General features: G+C 37.1%; 1 long non-coding RNA gene and 1 other non-coding gene across 2 annotated transcripts in view; both read right to left on the bottom strand.

The window, feature by feature from the left end:
• LOC138841345 (uncharacterized) overlaps positions 1-17,774 on the bottom strand; it is a 53,308-nt gene that overhangs the window by 28,984 nt on the left and 6,550 nt on the right. The window lies entirely within an intron of this gene.
• Positions 963-1,064, bottom strand: LOC138841357 (U6 spliceosomal RNA). Its single transcript, XR_011376403.1, has one exon. It is a non-coding gene; the product is annotated as a U6 spliceosomal RNA (small nuclear RNA).

Below are 17,774 nucleotides of genomic sequence, written 5' to 3'. Positions count from 1 at the left end.
AATGGCTTGGCAACCCTGCACAGTGCTTATATGTGGAATAATACCAGAATGGATTCTTTCTTACTTCATCATGATGCAGATACCAATCTCCAAACTAAAGTCCTCTTGACCCCCTTGAATCTTGTTGCTGGGAATTGAAATAGCAAAGATATGCTGTACCTCCTTCTGTTGAATCATGATATCAAACCGGATCTGAAAAACAACTTGGAAGAAACCTCATCTGATATTGCCAAAAGGATAAGTATGTATCACTACTTTTGAAGTAGTGGAAGGCTGTACAAATTGTACTCCTATGTAGTAATGGTTTGGTTAAGTTTCTTAAATTTCAAAAGTGCCAGTCCATCCTTTCTGTCCCTACAAAATATTTTCATAATACAAAACAACAGTAATATCTTAATTTAAAAAATTATGGATTCCATGGTATTCTTCCACGTGAATTGCATGACTTTGGTGTCAAAATGTATTTAAGAGTTGTTTGTATGCATCTATAATGATTTCTGCAGAGTTTGGAATATTTTTAATTTTATTTTTTCTGTTGAAATGAATAGTATAGAAATTAAAGATAATCCTGGTGCTTGTCTGAAAAAAGTATCTATCTTTCTATAAAGTTCATAATCTATTTCATTGTCTTCTAGATATAATACTTTGCAGTCTATATTGTTTTATAATATAAAGGTTCATTAATAAATGTGTCCTTTCAGATTACATTCTATATAGAAAAAGTTTAAAATTCCTTATTTCCCGAGGTCCTTATATTATTTTATTTCTTTGGGATAAAAAGATAATGTTATCTAATTTCAAGTTTTTTAAAGGTTATTCTATGTAAGGGCCGTTCGAAGGTGAAGATTTAATACACTGATGTCAAACTAACCTGTAATTCTATGAATTACAGGTTTTGTTACACTTGATTTTTGTAATCAACTTTTTAATAACTGTTTTTCATTTCTTGCATTTGAAGAATGAAAAATATGGAATACTTCACACATTTTCATATCATCCTTGTGCAAGTGCCATGTTAATCTCTGTATTGTTGTAATTTGGGTAGACCGACTGCTGAAGCATGGAGTATCCTCTTAATTTAAGTAGTTAATGATGCAATCTTTATACAGGCATATATCCTTGGTTGCCTATTTGTAACAAGGAACCTTTATTGTTCCTAAATATGCTATTGATCTTATTTCTATAAATTTCTGTATATAGTGGAAAAAACTTATATTGTTTGGTCGATTGCTCACATTTGCAATTTTTTGTCAATGACTATTTTGTCGTTTTCATTTGAAATTTGATCATATTTTGAAGCCTTTATAGCTAAGTCCAAAGGTGATGGCTTTTCAAGTACTTATCAACGGAGTTAGCTTTGTGGAGCTAATGGATTCAAAGTAAGCCTTGCATAAGAGCTACTTCTAAACTTCTGCAGCTTAAAATTTCCTAAATGAGGTCTCAGTGGTACAAATGTCTTCCTTACCCTTCACCCTTCTTCCATGTAGGAACAGACCAACCAGAATATCTTACCCTGACAGCATAGTTTTCTTACTGGAACAAAATTAATCTTAGTTACAAGGGTTCATAGAGAGATGAACACTGCAGACCGAAATATTCAGAATAGAAGGTATTTTATCAAAATATAATTGTTTATTATACCTATCATTTTAAAAGTAGCTAAAGCCAAGAATGTGAAAAAATTGTTCATATGCATGTTTACCTAATATCCTGGCCTGTCTACCATCCAACAAGGCAGGAACTTACACTACTGACTTTCTATCACCAGATATTTCCATACCTCCTAGAGAAGTCCATATGTTTCTCCTCGATATTAGGCTTAAATTGGTTATGTTTTAATCAAAGTGTTTCCTCTTGCCTCCAGGCTGTAAATTTACAAATGGTAAAGTTTTAGGTCTAACTCTACCGAAAACTGAGGTAGAGATAATGGAATAATACTTTAAAGCAGAGTTGCCTTTGATACCCTAACCACAACAGAACAATGAATAACAATTTCTCATAATATATATACTTATATATTTTATATTTATATGTATTGATCTTAAATTTCACACAGTGACTCTTACTAGAATTGATTGATAATTTGACAAATAAATTGAAATTTATTCCCATAAATAGATTGGAACATGAATAATTAGGTTTAGAATATATAATAGAATATAAAAAGTATCAATGCAATGTCCTCGGTATAAACTTGTGATACCTTCTAAGTGTTCGTGGTCTTCTGAATTCACATAGTAAAAAAAACCAGTATTGTTTTCCTCTAATCTAGAAGAGATTTTACACTGCTGCTGTGTATATTGTGTTAACTCGCTAGTCCCAAAGTGTTTTTCTCCATATTTCTGAAACATTCTTACTGATTATACCCAAATTTTGCTGATATGATGCCTAAAAGCTATTATTCTTCTGCAGTACCCACGGGTCTGAGGATATCAGGTCCCAGTTATCTGCATCATCAGGTAAAATGGGCAAACCTTCTCATCTTGGCCCATGCAACATGCTAACAGAAAGTAATTAAAGACCCATCTCAATTTCTCACTTCCTATGATATTTCAGTGCCCCAATTCATTGCAGGAATTAGCAGTAAGCAATTGTGAAATGTAAGGCAACTTAAAATGAATGATGAGATCACAAAATATGAGAGAAAGTACTGTAGTTCAAACTTTCAATTTACAGATGAGCAGCCCATATGAGTAAACAAAATCCCAAATGTCACAAGATTATTTTTAATACCCCTCTCTTAATGATGAATGAAAGATTGCAGTCCAGCATAAGTAGGCAAAAAAATAATTCCTGGAATGATAGATCCATAATTGTTCTACCAAGGCTAGGAAAACTTGACTTAGAGGTCCAATATAATTTCGAAAAACATTAATTGAGAAGACCCTTAGTACTTCAAAACACTGGTACTTCAGTAAATCTTGGTTCTGTAGTATAAAAATGTTGTCATTCTCAAACCAATGATAACCTACATTTAATCTCTTGAAAGTATATAACTTTTCAAATAAACTTTTTAAAATCATATTCACCAAAATAACACTTGACAAGTAAATGACAGTGACATTAAGTTTTTCAAGTGTAGGAATCAAGTTACAATAGAGTTGATTTATTTACTCAGCACTAATGCCAAATAAGTTCAACCATTCATTAAAGTGTAGAAATAGTATCTCCCACCATTTGCGTTGTTCAGTAGGTGCCTTCCAGAAATGTGTAAAATAGATCAGCCTCCCATAATTCAAACCCAAATATTGGATAATAAAGTAAATTTCATCACATAAGAATGCACACTTTAAAAAGTTACTAATAGTTGCCCTATCATGTGTTGCCTTATCATATTTTCCCTATCTGTCTAACATAGTAAGAAATATGACTTTAAGTCTTGATTATGGGTACTGATCAGATATGTGATAAACGTAAAATTTGTCTTCTATTTCTATCATATTACTCTACAGTAATAAAATTTAGTTTTCTTCTTTGTCCAAAACTTATAGGTAGTAGAAAATATCATCCCATGTAAAATAAAATAATCACACACCAATGTACAAAGCCATTTATAAAAACTGGTAGCTAGCTATAAATTCTAAGTGATTTTTAAACTTTCTTGTTGACTAAAGATAAATCTTCCAAAAAGATGAGAATAAAATCATGTCTAGGTGCTTCACGTCTCCAGTCTTACAAATTGTTATTGCAGATGAATGAATTATGGAAATATAAGCTGACATCAGTTCAAGTATATGCAGGATTGAAACTCCATGGAATGTATATAAGCCTTTCAAACTATTAACTGACAGTTTAACAGAATGACTATCAGGATATTGAAACCAGAAAGGAATAATAGTAAAGACATAAAATGAATGAAAAATGGAACAAGGGGCAAGTACAGCTAGAATACTCAATGTACACATGTAATAAAGGAAGTAGTAAATCTGAAATAAGTCTTGGAGAAAGGGTTGGTTAAGAATGATAGAAGTATTGCCTCTGATCCAGGAGCATTGGACAATTAGGTGGACATATTTAATTCCAACCCACTTGTGCAACCTTTTGAAGTTCAGTTAAAAACACAACTACAAACAAAAACACACAAAAATCACAACCAAACAGCAATCTCTAGAAAGTATTTATATGACCTCACAAAATTTTAAGCAGTTAATGAAGGGCAGTCTTGGGAAAAGCAAACAAAGCTGTTCAAAGATGGCAGGTTAGGGTAGGGGAGAATTTTGAACAGATTTGAATAGACTGTCAAAGGTTATAAATCACCTACATCGACTGCAAATATTTTCTTCTGTGAGTATTCTTTTTTTGGGGGGGGGGCGGTCGTGGGGCCTGAACTCTGGGCCTGGGCGCTGTCCCTCAGCTATTCATCTCAAGCCTAGCGCTCTACCATTTGAGTCACAGCTCCACTTCCGGCTGTTTTCTTTTTGCCTATGTGATGCTGAGGAATCGAACCCAGGGCCTCAGGCATGCAAGGCAAGCGCTCTACCACTGAGCCACTTTCCCCGTCCCCATTCTGTGAGTATTCTTTGTCTGAACTGGTTACTCCAGTCCTGAGACACTCTTCATAGCTGACGAAAATAGAATGGAAGAAACAAGATAAAGAACCCATTACACCACTGGAGAGATAACAGTCCTCTATGGTTTTAATAAAGTGATTTTGAATTACATCTTTCCTTCTTTTTGAGAGAATTACTGTTTGGTAATTAAATGTCAATTCACAAATTTTGATGTCTTTTTTTTTTAAGAACTTTGAATTTAAATTCCACTAAAACCTTGTTTTCACACAGTGAGAATATATTTCCTGGGTAAGGACAATTCTCAAGGGAACCTACAGGATTTACAGCAAGGTTTGTGAGGCTTGTTTGTTTAGTGTGAAAATGAGCCATATTCACCCACATTGCTCCCTCCCAGCTAAGTCTCCAAGGATTTCTTTGCATGAAAGCCTATTTTCCCAGACAATTTTAAATGTCCTTAATAGGCTATGTTGCTAAAAAGTTTGAACAATTAAAATTTACCTGTCATAAATTTTAAAACTTTTTTGAAATTCCTTTATCAGAATCGCGAATTCAACAATCCTAATTCCACCTTTACCATCAAAAAAAGTTAACATGTTGTTTTCATGATATAGTGTCCATGAAACTACTGTTTTCCAGTGGCTTTGTTATGCATATATATGTTCATATAAGCTGATGATGAGCAAAATGACCTCCAAGATATGGAAAGAGAGATATTAATTTGCGGTTGTTGTTTTTGATGTACTATGTGATTTCTATTTTCTTTGAGATTTTCCCCTATGGGTAATCCCCTGCTGTGTTTCATTTTCATACCCTGTGTATTGTGTATACATTTACCTTAATTAGGGAAGGGAAGAGGAACAAAAAAAATGGCGAGGCAAAGACAAAGAGCAAACCAATGCAATGGCAATTCACACAACACAATAAGTTGGAAATGTACATTACAACTTTTGTGAGAAAAATGAGAGAGGGGATAGCAAGTTTGAAAAGTTATGTATTCAGTACCTTACAATGGCTGTAACCCCAGTGCACATAACTTTCATAATAAAATTAAATTAAAAATAAGCTGATGAAATAAAATTTCACTGTTTTGGTATAGTAAATATTATTCTTTATGTAGTAACTTTTTAAAAATCAGTATTATTTGGCATCTAATTTGAATTAATTACCTCTTCTTTATCACAGGATCACCAACTTGAATATCCAACTAGACAATTTTCCACAATATACTTGCCAATATTTTGAAAATAGAATAAATTTACTACTTTCTTATACTAACACAGAAAACATTTTCATTCTATGGAAACCCATAACTTTTAAAAGTAAATAAGTTGTTAAGAGGACAGAATGTATTTGTTCTTCAAAATTCCTAGGACTAATAACTACTCATTTTAAAATTCTGAACATTCCATACCTGAGAGACTCAAAATATACCTGTTTGCATGTTATGTAATTCTGCAATAGATTCATTTTCCAATGGGGTGTTACAGACTGAGAAGTGAACAGAAAAAGAGCCACATTCTGATATGGGATAAAACTATGAAGCATGTTATAATTAATTCTTCAAGAGTAAGCAGTTGTTTATCAGATTAAGCTATTATTTCATGACCATCAATCACAAGATTTATGTCATAAAGTCATCCTAGCCCACCAGTTTCCAATTTGTAGGGTGTACCTCAAAATTCCCTTAATTCACATCAAGTATAGCTTATCTCCATTGTGAAAATACACTGCATCTCTGCTAATGTGATGCCCTCCTTGTTCTGGAAAGAACACCACTATTAACTGGGTTGCATCATTTTTCCTCCACTGGAATTCTTGCAAATATTACTTATATTTATACTTTTTAACTATCAAAGATAATCAGGATGCTAAGCTTGGAAGATTACAGTTCAAGACTGTGAAATCTCAGGGTCTATGTTGAAGGGGCAGAATGATGCAGGCTCTGGCCTCAGGATTATCTGAGGACTGTGTTTAAGTATTAGGAAAGCTCTTGGTATGCCGGGCTAGAGAGGAAAAATGTTCTCTCCCTATCTCAAAACACATGTCATGGACTCCTGGGAGCTGAGGAAGTAGCTCTTCTGCTTGCTTAAGCATAGTTGAACAGCTGGTCAAGCATTTTCCTGAGATTGGAAAAGTGGTTTGAGCTTATTCTAAAATAGTTTTGATAAATAATATACCAAGACAGGGCTGAGAAGGTGGCTAAGTGGTAGAGTGCTTGCCTTGCATGCATGAGGCCCTGAGTGCGATTCCTCAGCACCACATAAGCAAAAAGAAAAAAGCCAGAAGTGGTGATGTCGCTCAAGTGGTAGAGCTCTAGCCTTGAGCTGAAGAGCTGAGAGAGAGCACCCAGGGCCAGAGTTAAGGCCCCATGACCAGACCCCCCCAAAATTAATAATATACCAAGGCATTGTCTCATAGGTCAAGTAAAAATGTATCTGTTAAAATTTTTGTGTCAATGTCTTCTGACCAAATCTTGGCAAAGATCATGCTTGCTTGTCTTTAAATACCCACTAACAACAAAGCACAGCATGCAGTGGCAATTGCTGTTTGCACTCTGCATCCCCAGTGCCCTGGTGATTTCGTTACACTTACTCAGGGACCCCAAGGCACTAGACGTTACAATTGGTACCCAAACAGGGACCCTTCATGGTTGAATTCAGGAAGGGATATTCAGGTAAGTACTTTTAATTACAGGATGATGGGACAAGTTAAATCTACTCCATACTTAACTATGCTTAAACATTTACTTGCTGCTTATGGTCTAAATATTTCTTCTTCTGACATAGAAATCTGTATTAATGTAGTTAGGGAATGGAATCCTTGGTTCCCCGATGAAGGAACATTAGATGTCGATAATTGGAAATGAGTAAAGAATAACGTAGAAAGAGCTGTTCGAGAAGGGGAAAAGATTCCTATTAGATTTTGGTCCATTTGGGCTATTTTACATACCCTTTTTAAAGCTTTGAATGAGGAAAGATTAAAAGCAGACTTAAAGAAAGAGGCCACCCCTTTTATAGTAGATTTACAATTGGACTCTGAGGTTAAGGACTCAATAGATAAGGATGCATTGCAGTTAACAGAGAAAAAACAAGAGGTAAAAAAGGCTGAAAAGGAACAAACTGAAAGTGTAAACAAAATGTCTGAGCAAATGGAATTGATATTATCAAAGTTACAACATATGGGGTTGGAAATTAGCAGAGTGAAAGGAGAACCTGAGAAACTGAAAGTAAAGCAGCCTTCGGCTCGTTCACTGGCCAATGCAATTTTTACAGCATCATTCCCTCACAAAACACAGGGCTCAGACAGTGACTTTGATGATGAAATGCCTATTTTTTCTTATCCTGTAATTCAACGACCCCCTATGAATGGTATATCTCAACCAGCCAGATATTAAGGTGCTGCTGTAGATGATATTGGTAAACTTAAGAAGGCAGTAATGTTGTATGGTCCGTGTAAGGTCCACTCCAGGATGGCCAGCAGACTCCACACTCCTCGCAGCAAAGTCTCCACCCAGTACCTGCGTTACCTAGGCAACTGGGACACCTGGAAGAGGTCACATCTGCATCCCCTGAGGTCACATCTGAATTTGATGTGGCCACACCTTTCTCTGCCCATACCCTAGATAAGGCCTAACCCAAGCCCAGAGGTGCTCTCTTGCTGCTCTTTTCTCGCTCTCTCTGCTCTCTGCTCTTTTCTAGCTCTCTCACTGTTCATTTCAAAAACTCTGCTCTCTTTCGCTGCTTTCTCACTGTTCTTTTCTAGCTCCCTCTGCTCTCTTGCTGCTCTTTTCTAGCTCTCTGCTCTCTCCCAGCTCTTTTATAGCTCTCTGCTCTCTCGCTGCTCTTTTCTAACTCTCTCTTCTCTCTCTTTCCTCTCTTTCTTTCCTCTCTCTTTCCCAGCTCTCTCTTTCCTAGGCCTTCCCCAGCCACGTGGAGTGCCAAACTTGCCTGTTCCCAGCAGGTTTACTGAATAAACCTACCCCTTACCTGAATACCACGTGTGTGGTGCTCTTCTTACTCAGCTACCTTTTTTTAAAAACCTAACATAAATGGTGCCGTGACTCGGATAAAGGGCTTAAATTCAGGATTGCTGGGATTTCTCTGTTTTTTTTTTTTTCGTCTTTTTTCTTGTTCTGTTTGTTTTTACCCTTTTTGCTCTGAGGAATACGCACAATTCTGATGGCCTTTTGTGAACCCAACTGTCTGCTGCGGACAGAGCTCATCGATACCATTGCTGGCCTTCATAATCCACGTCCACACCACTTCTCTACTCTGGTGAGTGAAGCTACTCTATGGTTCTCTGTTGCTCTCTCTAGAGGGCTCTGGGGAATGTTGGGACGCCGCTTCCGCTTCGTCAGCTCTACTTCACTCACCAGACTGACTCTCCTACTCTTTTAATGGGGTGCTGTGAATCACGCTTGAGCCGTGAAACCCCTTTAAAATGTCTCCTGCTCTCCCTGGAAAGCCAGAGTGCCTCATTTTTATGCCATTCTCAGATGTAGACAGTTTTTGCTACTTCAATGGTAAATGGTCAGAAGTCTGTTTACTTTTGGGCTCTCTCTGTTCTCTCTCTGCCATTCATGTCCAACTTTCCCTATCTCTCGCTGTCTTTTTTCTACATTTTGGCTTGTGTCCTGAAGAGTGTGACGCAGGCTGGGTCCCAACGACCCCCTCTAGGTTCTCTTTCAAAGGCTAGCCAATTGTAGTCTTGGTCTATTTGTTCAAGGTGTCTTTGCATTTTTTTTTCAGAAATTCACCATCTTGAGTTCACCATCTTGGCCACATGGTGACTTTAGGGTTTGGCCCTATCTGGCCCTTAACCTTCCACCAAAGTTACTATTCCATCCATCTATTCTAACGTGCCTTGCTAACAAGTTGCGCTCTTCACAGGCCCTGGTAACTGAGGCTCAACCATGTGATGTGCCTTTGTTAGCAAAGATGTCTAAACATTGTTGTTAAAATTTTAGGTTTTGAGTTTTGCCCTTTTTGTTTTGTGTTGTTTATTCTACTGACTACATGGTTCTAAAATACTGGGCATATCTGTGCTAAAATTGTCATCACATCTAATGAGGTTTGTCATTTCAGAATATTTGTTGGCAATTCTTGATAAGCCTTTTTCTTTTGTGTTGTGAATTCTACTGACTACATGGTTCTAAAATACTGGGCATATCTGTGCTGAAATTCTCATCACATCTACTGAGTTTTGTCATTTCAGAATATTTGTCTGTCAATTATTGATAAGAACCAGGTCAGTTCTACTTATTCTACTTGATCTCCTTGTTGCTTTAATTGAAAATAATAAAGGGTTTTTGTGGCATAGATTGCAGTTCAAAGTCAGCCCAGGCTGAAAAATCCCTAAGACTCCATCTCCCAACTAACCTACAAAGAGCCCGGCTGGAATCATGGCTCAAGATTCTTATTTCTAAGCAGCCAAACACTGGAAGTACTAAGGTAACTCAAAGTGGTAGAGCACTAGCCTTGAGCAGAAGTGTTCATGGACCGTGCCCAGGCCTTGTGTTCAAGCCTCCTTGAATACCAACTGGGGCAAGCCATCCCAGCAATGAGCACCTAGACTCAGCCAGTCTGGGGAACAAGGGAACATGGAGAGGAGTAAGAGGAGATGTCACATCAGCTACTTTGTGCCTGCCCTTTCAAAATTTACCAGAGCCAGGAGGTCAGTGGAAGTAAGAAGCCTGCCCATTAAATGTCTATACCTGTCTACCTATTAACTAAACAGGAATTTATATTCTTGCCTTTGTCACCTAACTTCTCTACCTAGTCGCCAGATGTCAGAAGTATCTAGGGACATTTCTACATTTTCAGCCCCAAGTCCTTCCTCTTGCCATTTATTTGCTCTGGAGTATTTTTTTCCAGCCTCTCAATGCTCATCAGACTTCTCCAGGCTTCATCTAAGGACTCATGCCACCAACGTACCACTGCTGTTCACTGCCTTCTCTGGGAGGGGACCAAATTCCAGCCTTTTACCCCTATTGTCGATGCCCCCTTGTCAGCAGGAAGTAGCCAGAGAGAATCCATGCCCTATTTTATGATTATTAAAAGGCTGGAATATAAGGTCCGCTACAGGATGGTGAGCAGACTCCACCCTCCTCGCAGCAAAGTCTCCACCCAGTACCTGCATTACCTATGCAACTGGGACTCCTGGAAGAGGTCACATCTGCATCCGTTGAGATCAAATCTGAATTTGATGTGGCCACACCTTTCTCCGCCCATACCCTAGATAATGCCTAGCCCAGACCCAGAGGTGCTCTCTTGCTGCTGTTTTCTAGCTCTCTCTGCTCTCTGCTCTTTTCTAGCTCTCTCACTGTTCTTTTCTAGCAATCTGCTCTCTCTCTCTCTGCTCTCTCACTGTTGTTTTCTAGCTCTCTGTTCTCTTGCTGCTCTTTTCTAGCTCTCTGCTCTCTCACGCTCTTTTCTAGCTCTCTGCTCTCTTGCTGCTCTTTTCTAGCTCTCTCTTCTCTCTCTTTCCTCTCTCTTTCCCAGCTCTCTCTTTCCTAGGCTTTTCCCAGCCTCGTGGAGTTCCAACCTTGCCTGGTCCCAGCAGGTCTACTGAATAAAACTACCCCTTACCTGAATACCACGTTCGTGGTGCTGTTCTTACTCAGCTTCCTCTTTTTAAAAACCTAACAGTCCTCAGTCTCATTATGTTAAGGAATTGCTTAATGGGCTTGCCTGACATTACAATAATTTTGCTCCCTAGGATTGGAAGATGCTTTGTAGAGCCTTGCTTAAGAAACCGAAATACCTACAATGGCAAATGTGGTTTACTGAGTTATGTACAAAAAGGGCTAAACAAAATGCACAGAGCAGTAATCCACACCTGCAGATCATAACCTTTCCCATGTTAAGTGGAACAGAACAATATGCGGATGCTCATATGTAAGTGAACTCTCCTGAAGAGATCCATGAGGAGTTAAGAGACATTGGTATTGAGGCATGGGAAAGGATTTGACCAGTAGGAGAGCATTATGGCTTTTGGACTAAAGAAATTAAAAAACCTAATCAACCCTATGTTGAATTTTTATCACGATTGAAATTGACCTTGGAATGTACTGTTGTGGTAGAGGCTGCAGGGCAACAACTGCTACACATGTTGGCTTATGAGAATGCTAATGAGGACTGTAGACGGACCCTATTGCGTATTAAAGAATCTGGGGATGTGAATACATATTTAAGGGACTGCAAAGACGTTACATCTGAATCCAGGTGTATGCAGGTATTTGCTAAATCTATGGCCACTAACCTGGCATGCTTGCAAACAAAACCCTCTAATCTAAAGTGTTTTGGATAGGGTCAAAAAGGCTACTGACGTTAACAAGAGAGGACCAGGAATTTGCCCTAAATGTAAAAAATGGAAGCACTGGGCAAGGGAGTTTTGATCAAAAATAGACAATAAAGGAATTCCTATAAAAGATGCTTACCCTATGCAGGGAAAGTCTCCATTGGGACAGCCCCGGGGCCCAGGATTAATAATGGAGGGCAGCCAACCATTTTATCCCTTGTTCCTGCCACAGCCCACAGCACCGCAGTGGACATACCAGCCTTAAAAGATTTTATTTTGAAAGGTGGTGATAAGCCACAAAAAAATCCTACTGGAATTTATGGGCCTTTACCTGAAGGAACATTTGGCCTATTGACCTGTAGATCCAGTCTTAATGCAAAAGGAGTTTTAGTATATTTAGGAATTATTGATGCTGACTATATTGGGGAAATAAAATTTTTAATGTCAGCTGCTGCACATATTTCCTTTAAAAAGGGAGAATGAATTGCTCAAATCTTGTTATTATCATATATATCTATTGGAAAGTCATTTACACTCCACATTGGGGGATTTGAAAGTACTAACCAACAAAATGTGTTTTGGACTACTCATATTACTAAAATGCAGCCTAAGATTAAGATTAATATTCAGGAAAAGATATTGACAGGACTAATAGATACTGGCTCAGATATTACAATTATTAAAACTCATGAATGGCCTAATCATTTATTATATAAAATAATCCCCTGTAATATTAAAGGAGTTAGCAATACTCCTGTAAATTTTATAGGACAAACAGTGTCATATGTTACTATAACCTCAGAAGACGGACAGAGAGCTGTCCTTAAAACTTATATTATGGAAGTTCCAGTTAACATAATTGGTAGAGATGTACTGGAACAATGGGGAGCTTATATTCAATTTTAACATTTTTAGATGGAGCCCATAAAGATATTAGGGAAATTTGAGGAACTTCTTTGGATTGAACAATGTCCTATATCTAAAGAAAAATAAGAAACAGCTCATCAATTAGTTGCAGTACAGTTAACCAAAGGACATATTGAGCCTTCTATGTCAACATGGAATTCTCCAATATTTGTTATTAAAAAGAAGTCAGGGAAATGAAGATTGCAGACTGATTTATGAGGAGGTAAGGCATCCATGTACCCTATGGGGGCTTTACAACCTGGTATACCGTCGCCTGCCATGCTTCCTAAAAATTGGCCAATAATAGTAATAGATTTACAAGATTGCTTTTTTTTTAAACCATTCCTGTACATGTAAAGATTGTAAAAGATTTGCCTTTTCTTTACCACAAATAAATCATCAAACCCCTCATCAGCGCTTCCAATGGGAGGTGTTGCCCCAAGGAATGATGAATTCTCCAACTATGTGTCAGATATATGTTGATAAGCCTTAAAACCTGTTAGACAAAAATGGCCTCACATTTATATTTTTCATTATATGGATGATATTTTGTTTGGAGGACCAAATATAACAGAATTAGAAATGGTGTTACAGTGTTTACACTTTATATTTAAAGATTTTTGATTAATAATAGCACCTGAAAAAATACAAAAAGATACGGTGGTAAAATATTTAGGATATATTGTTTGTAGACAAACAGTGACAACTCAAAAAATATCTTTACGACGTGATCAATTACATATATTAAATGATTTTCAAAAGTTACTAGGAAATATTATTTGCATGCTACCAGCCTTAGGAATTCCTACTTATCTATTACATAATTTGTTTCATTGTTACAAAGGGAGCCTGATTGACATAGCAAAAGAACTTTAACTAAGGAAGCTGAAAGAGAAATACAATTTGTAGAACAGAGAATAAAAAAATGTTTTTACATCGAGTAACGCTTAATCAACTCATAAATTTATATATTTTAGATACATGAAAATACCCAACAGGAATTATAAGACAAAATGAGCTACCATTAGAATGGATTTATACACGGCATAGATTTACAAAAAATATTATGCCTTATGAACAACAGTTGGCAGTTATTATTCAACAGGCCAGGCAACTGGTATTTATCCTATCAGGGCATGATTTATTTGAAATCATCTTTCCTTTGCCAAAAGACCAAGTAAAATATTTGTTAAACCTGTCTGAAATGCTACAAAGAGCATTAGTAAATTTTACTGGGCAATTTTCCTATCATTTTTCCCAAAGGTAGATTGTGGGATTGCTTGGGTAAACAACAACTTATCATTAATAATATAATTACCAAGGCCCCTATTTCAACTGCTATTACTGTTTTTACAGATGGCTCCAAAACAAAAAGTGCTATTGGACAACAAATAAATATTGGGTACAAAGAACTACTTAAGCATCAGTTCAACAAAATGAACTTTTTGCTATTATTAAGGTGTTACAAGATTTTGTGGGAGATGTTAATATTGTTACTGATTCTGCCTAAGCTGTAGGAGTTGTGAGTAATATAGTCACTGCAGTTACACATTCATCTAAACCCCAGCTAAACCAATTATTTAAACAATTACAAGCTCACATTAGAGCTCACTCTTCCTTACCTGGGTACCTTGTATATGGCAATAATCAGGTTGATAAATTAATTTTGTTCTGCTAAACAGGATCATTCTCATTTACATACAAATTCTAGCTATTTACATATGCTTTATAAAATACCTTATTCTCAAGGTAAACAAATTATAAAAAGGTGTCCTATCTGCAGACCAATGCTTTGAGAGTTGTACCTGCTGGAGTAAATCCTCCCAGATTACAACCTATAGAGCTCTGGCAAATGGATATAATCCATGTATAAGCCTTTGGCTGTTTTTCCTTTGTACATGTTACAATAGATACGTATTCCAAATTTGTTTGGGCTTCTGCCCTTATGGGACAAACTGTTAACCATGTAATAGAACACTTATTGGAAGATTTTGCCATTATGGGAGTGCCTGCCAAAATGAAGACTGACGTGGACCAGCCAATAAAAGTATCAGATTTAAAAGATTTTGTGAACTTTATGATGTGGTACATATTACAGGAATAGAATATAACCCCCAAGGACAAGCCATTATTGAATGTGTTCATGGCACACTAAAACAACAAATGAAAAAAATTAAAAAGGAGGAAAAGGTTGGATGAAAGTATGGATATTTTGTGGTATTCCATGCAAAATCCTAAAATAATTTTACATCAAGCTCTTTAAGTTCTTAATTTTTTAAACTAACCACAAGGAGATATTTTAACTAGAGCTGAGCGCCATTTTGAGCAAATATCACAAAAACCTTATTTAAATGCTCCCGTATGGAATAAGATTGCATTGGATGCAGAATGGCAACTAGGAACATTATTACATAAGGGGCAAGGATAAGGTTTTGTGTCTACACAGGATGGCAAACAATACTAGCTTCCTGCCTGATGGATACAGACGTGGCCCAGTGAGGACAGCCCCATATCTTGCAAGGAATCGGCCACCAGTTGAGGAAAAAGAAATCCCCACTGCCCACCTGGGGGCAGGTTAAAAAGTTGACTGGAGAAGGACAAAAGATGTTACAATTTAATGGTAAACCTGTCACGGCTGAGAACTTGTTCCTGGCCATGTGCCCTGCTTATTGTAAACTCTGTCCATGCTAATGCTAATGTAAGTTATTGGGACTTTGTTCCTAACCCTCCTTTATTGGAACCTGTTGTTTGGGGAGACATGTATATAACAGTCTATACTGTTCCTGCTGTTTTATCTCCTCCTTGGAATAATTTCACATTTTGCAATAAAGATGATGGTACCTTTTTAAATTTTACTTACTATACTCATTCCTTGCCTGTTTTTCTGGGGCCTCCTCCATGTTTAGTAATGAATTGGCAACATTGGGTTTTACCTGGGAAACGCACTTCCAATTCTAAAACACAGCTGCACCAATTAACTACTTGGCCATTAATAGTAGCTGGGAAAGTGTCACTGATGGCGAGTTATCCTTACCTATGTGCCCTGATTTTACTTATATTGATTTAAAATATCAGCCTTTTGTGTGGCAAGAGTGTAGAGGAACATTTGGGAAAATGTTCAATAATTTTATTAATTGAGGACCTTTTGGACAGTTTATTAACACATGTTCAGAATGGAATATTACCAGATGTGATTTATCAAATGTTACTAGGATGCCGGAAGCCATTAATGGATCGCTTACTGGAGCTCAATTGATGGCCTAGGGAGATGGAGGCTTTGCAGATGCTCTATGGGCTTTCATGGCTGCACCCACTGCTGTTCAGACTCATCTTTGGAAGGTCGCAGCGGCGCTGAAACCCATGATGCTATCAAATGGATCGTTTTCAGGGACGGTGAACTCTGCATCCACTTATACTTTTACTTTGTACAAATCTTATGATGCAACTGCTTGTGTAGCTCTGCCTTATGCATTTTTAGTGGGAAATTATACATTTTCTCCTACTATTTCTTGTTTTAATTGTCGCCTGTGTTCTTGCATTAATTCCTCTCTTAATTTTAATGGCAGTATAGTACCATGATATTACAACAAAGAACTCATATTTGGCTACTGTTAAATTAGGAAGAGAATGGTCCCAAAATCCTTTGGATAGTGTTGTTATTGAATTTTTTACCAAACTACTACAATGTACATAGTGCATGATTGGAGCCATGGTAGCTGTCATCTTAAACTTAATTGCTATTACCACTGTTGCTGCGGTGTCTGGAATTGCCCTACACACTTCCTTACAAATTAGCACTTTGTGGAAGAATGTCACCGGGATTCACATGAATTGTGGGTCTCACAGGTAGAAAATGATACTCTATTACAAACACAGATTAATTTTCTTAAACAGACAGTGGGATGGTTAGGAAACAAGTTATTGTTTGTGAAAAAAAGTTATTGTTAAAATGTGATTGCAATTTTACTACCTTTTGCATTATTAATGTAAAATATGATATATATATATATATATATATATATATATGATTAGAATGTAATACAGCAATATTTATATGGAAATTCTACTGCTGCTCAATTGATTGCTCAGTTACAATTTGATGTACATGATATTTTTGGTAAACAATTTACAAATGATGATGCTTCTAATATTGCTGATGCATTTATTAAACAATTGGAAGGGTTGGATCCAAAAGAAATACTACAAAGCATTTCACATACTGCTAGTGGTGTGGAAATTATGGTTGTTATTATTTTGTTTGCACTTGTACTGTTATATTTGATATTTATGAAACCAATGCAAGCGTCTATGATAACTCTGTGGAAAGCTTTACTTTTAAAACAAAAGAAAAAAGAAGGAAATTGTGAAGACTCAGGGTCTATGTTGAAGGGGCAGAATGGTGCAGACTCTGGCCTCAGGATTAGCTGAGGACTGTGTTTGAGTATTAGGAAAGTTCTTGGCATGCCGGGCTAGAGAGGGAAAATGTTCTCTCTCCCTATCTCAAAACACATGTCACAGACTCCTGGGAGCTGAGGAAGTAGCTCTTCTGATTGCTTAATCATAGTTGAACAGCTGGTCAAGCATTTTCCTGATTGGTTTGAACATGCTCTAAAATAGTTTAGATAATAATATATCAAGACATTGTCTCATAGGTCAAGTAAAAATGTATCTGTTGAAATTTTTGTGTCAATGTCTTCTGACCAAATCTTGGCAAAGATCATGCTTGCTTGTCATTAAATACCACTAACAATAAAGCACAGCATGCAGTGGCAATTGCTGTTTGCACTCTGCATCCCCTGTGTCCTGGTGATTTTGTTACCCTTACCCAGGGACTCCAACGCACTAGACGTTGACAAAAGCCCACCGAGGCAGGAAGGTTCTCTAGATTCTTATCTCCAATAAACTTTCCAGCAAAAGCCAGACACAAGTGAGCTGAGATTGAAGTGGTAGGGCATGGGCCTTGCGCACAAAGAGGCTCAGAGACAGTGTCTAGTCCCCGAGTTCAAGCCCTAGGTCAAACTAATAAAATAAACAAACAAAAAAAACAAATCCCAAACC

The sequence above is a fragment of the Dipodomys merriami genome, unplaced genomic scaffold, assembly GCF_024711535.1.
Source record: "Dipodomys merriami isolate MVZ:Mamm:240054 unplaced genomic scaffold, mDipMer1.0.p SCAF_317, whole genome shotgun sequence".
Lineage (NCBI taxonomy): Eukaryota > Metazoa > Chordata > Mammalia > Rodentia > Heteromyidae > Dipodomys > Dipodomys merriami.
This window is presented reverse-complemented; position numbering and strand designations above follow the sequence as displayed.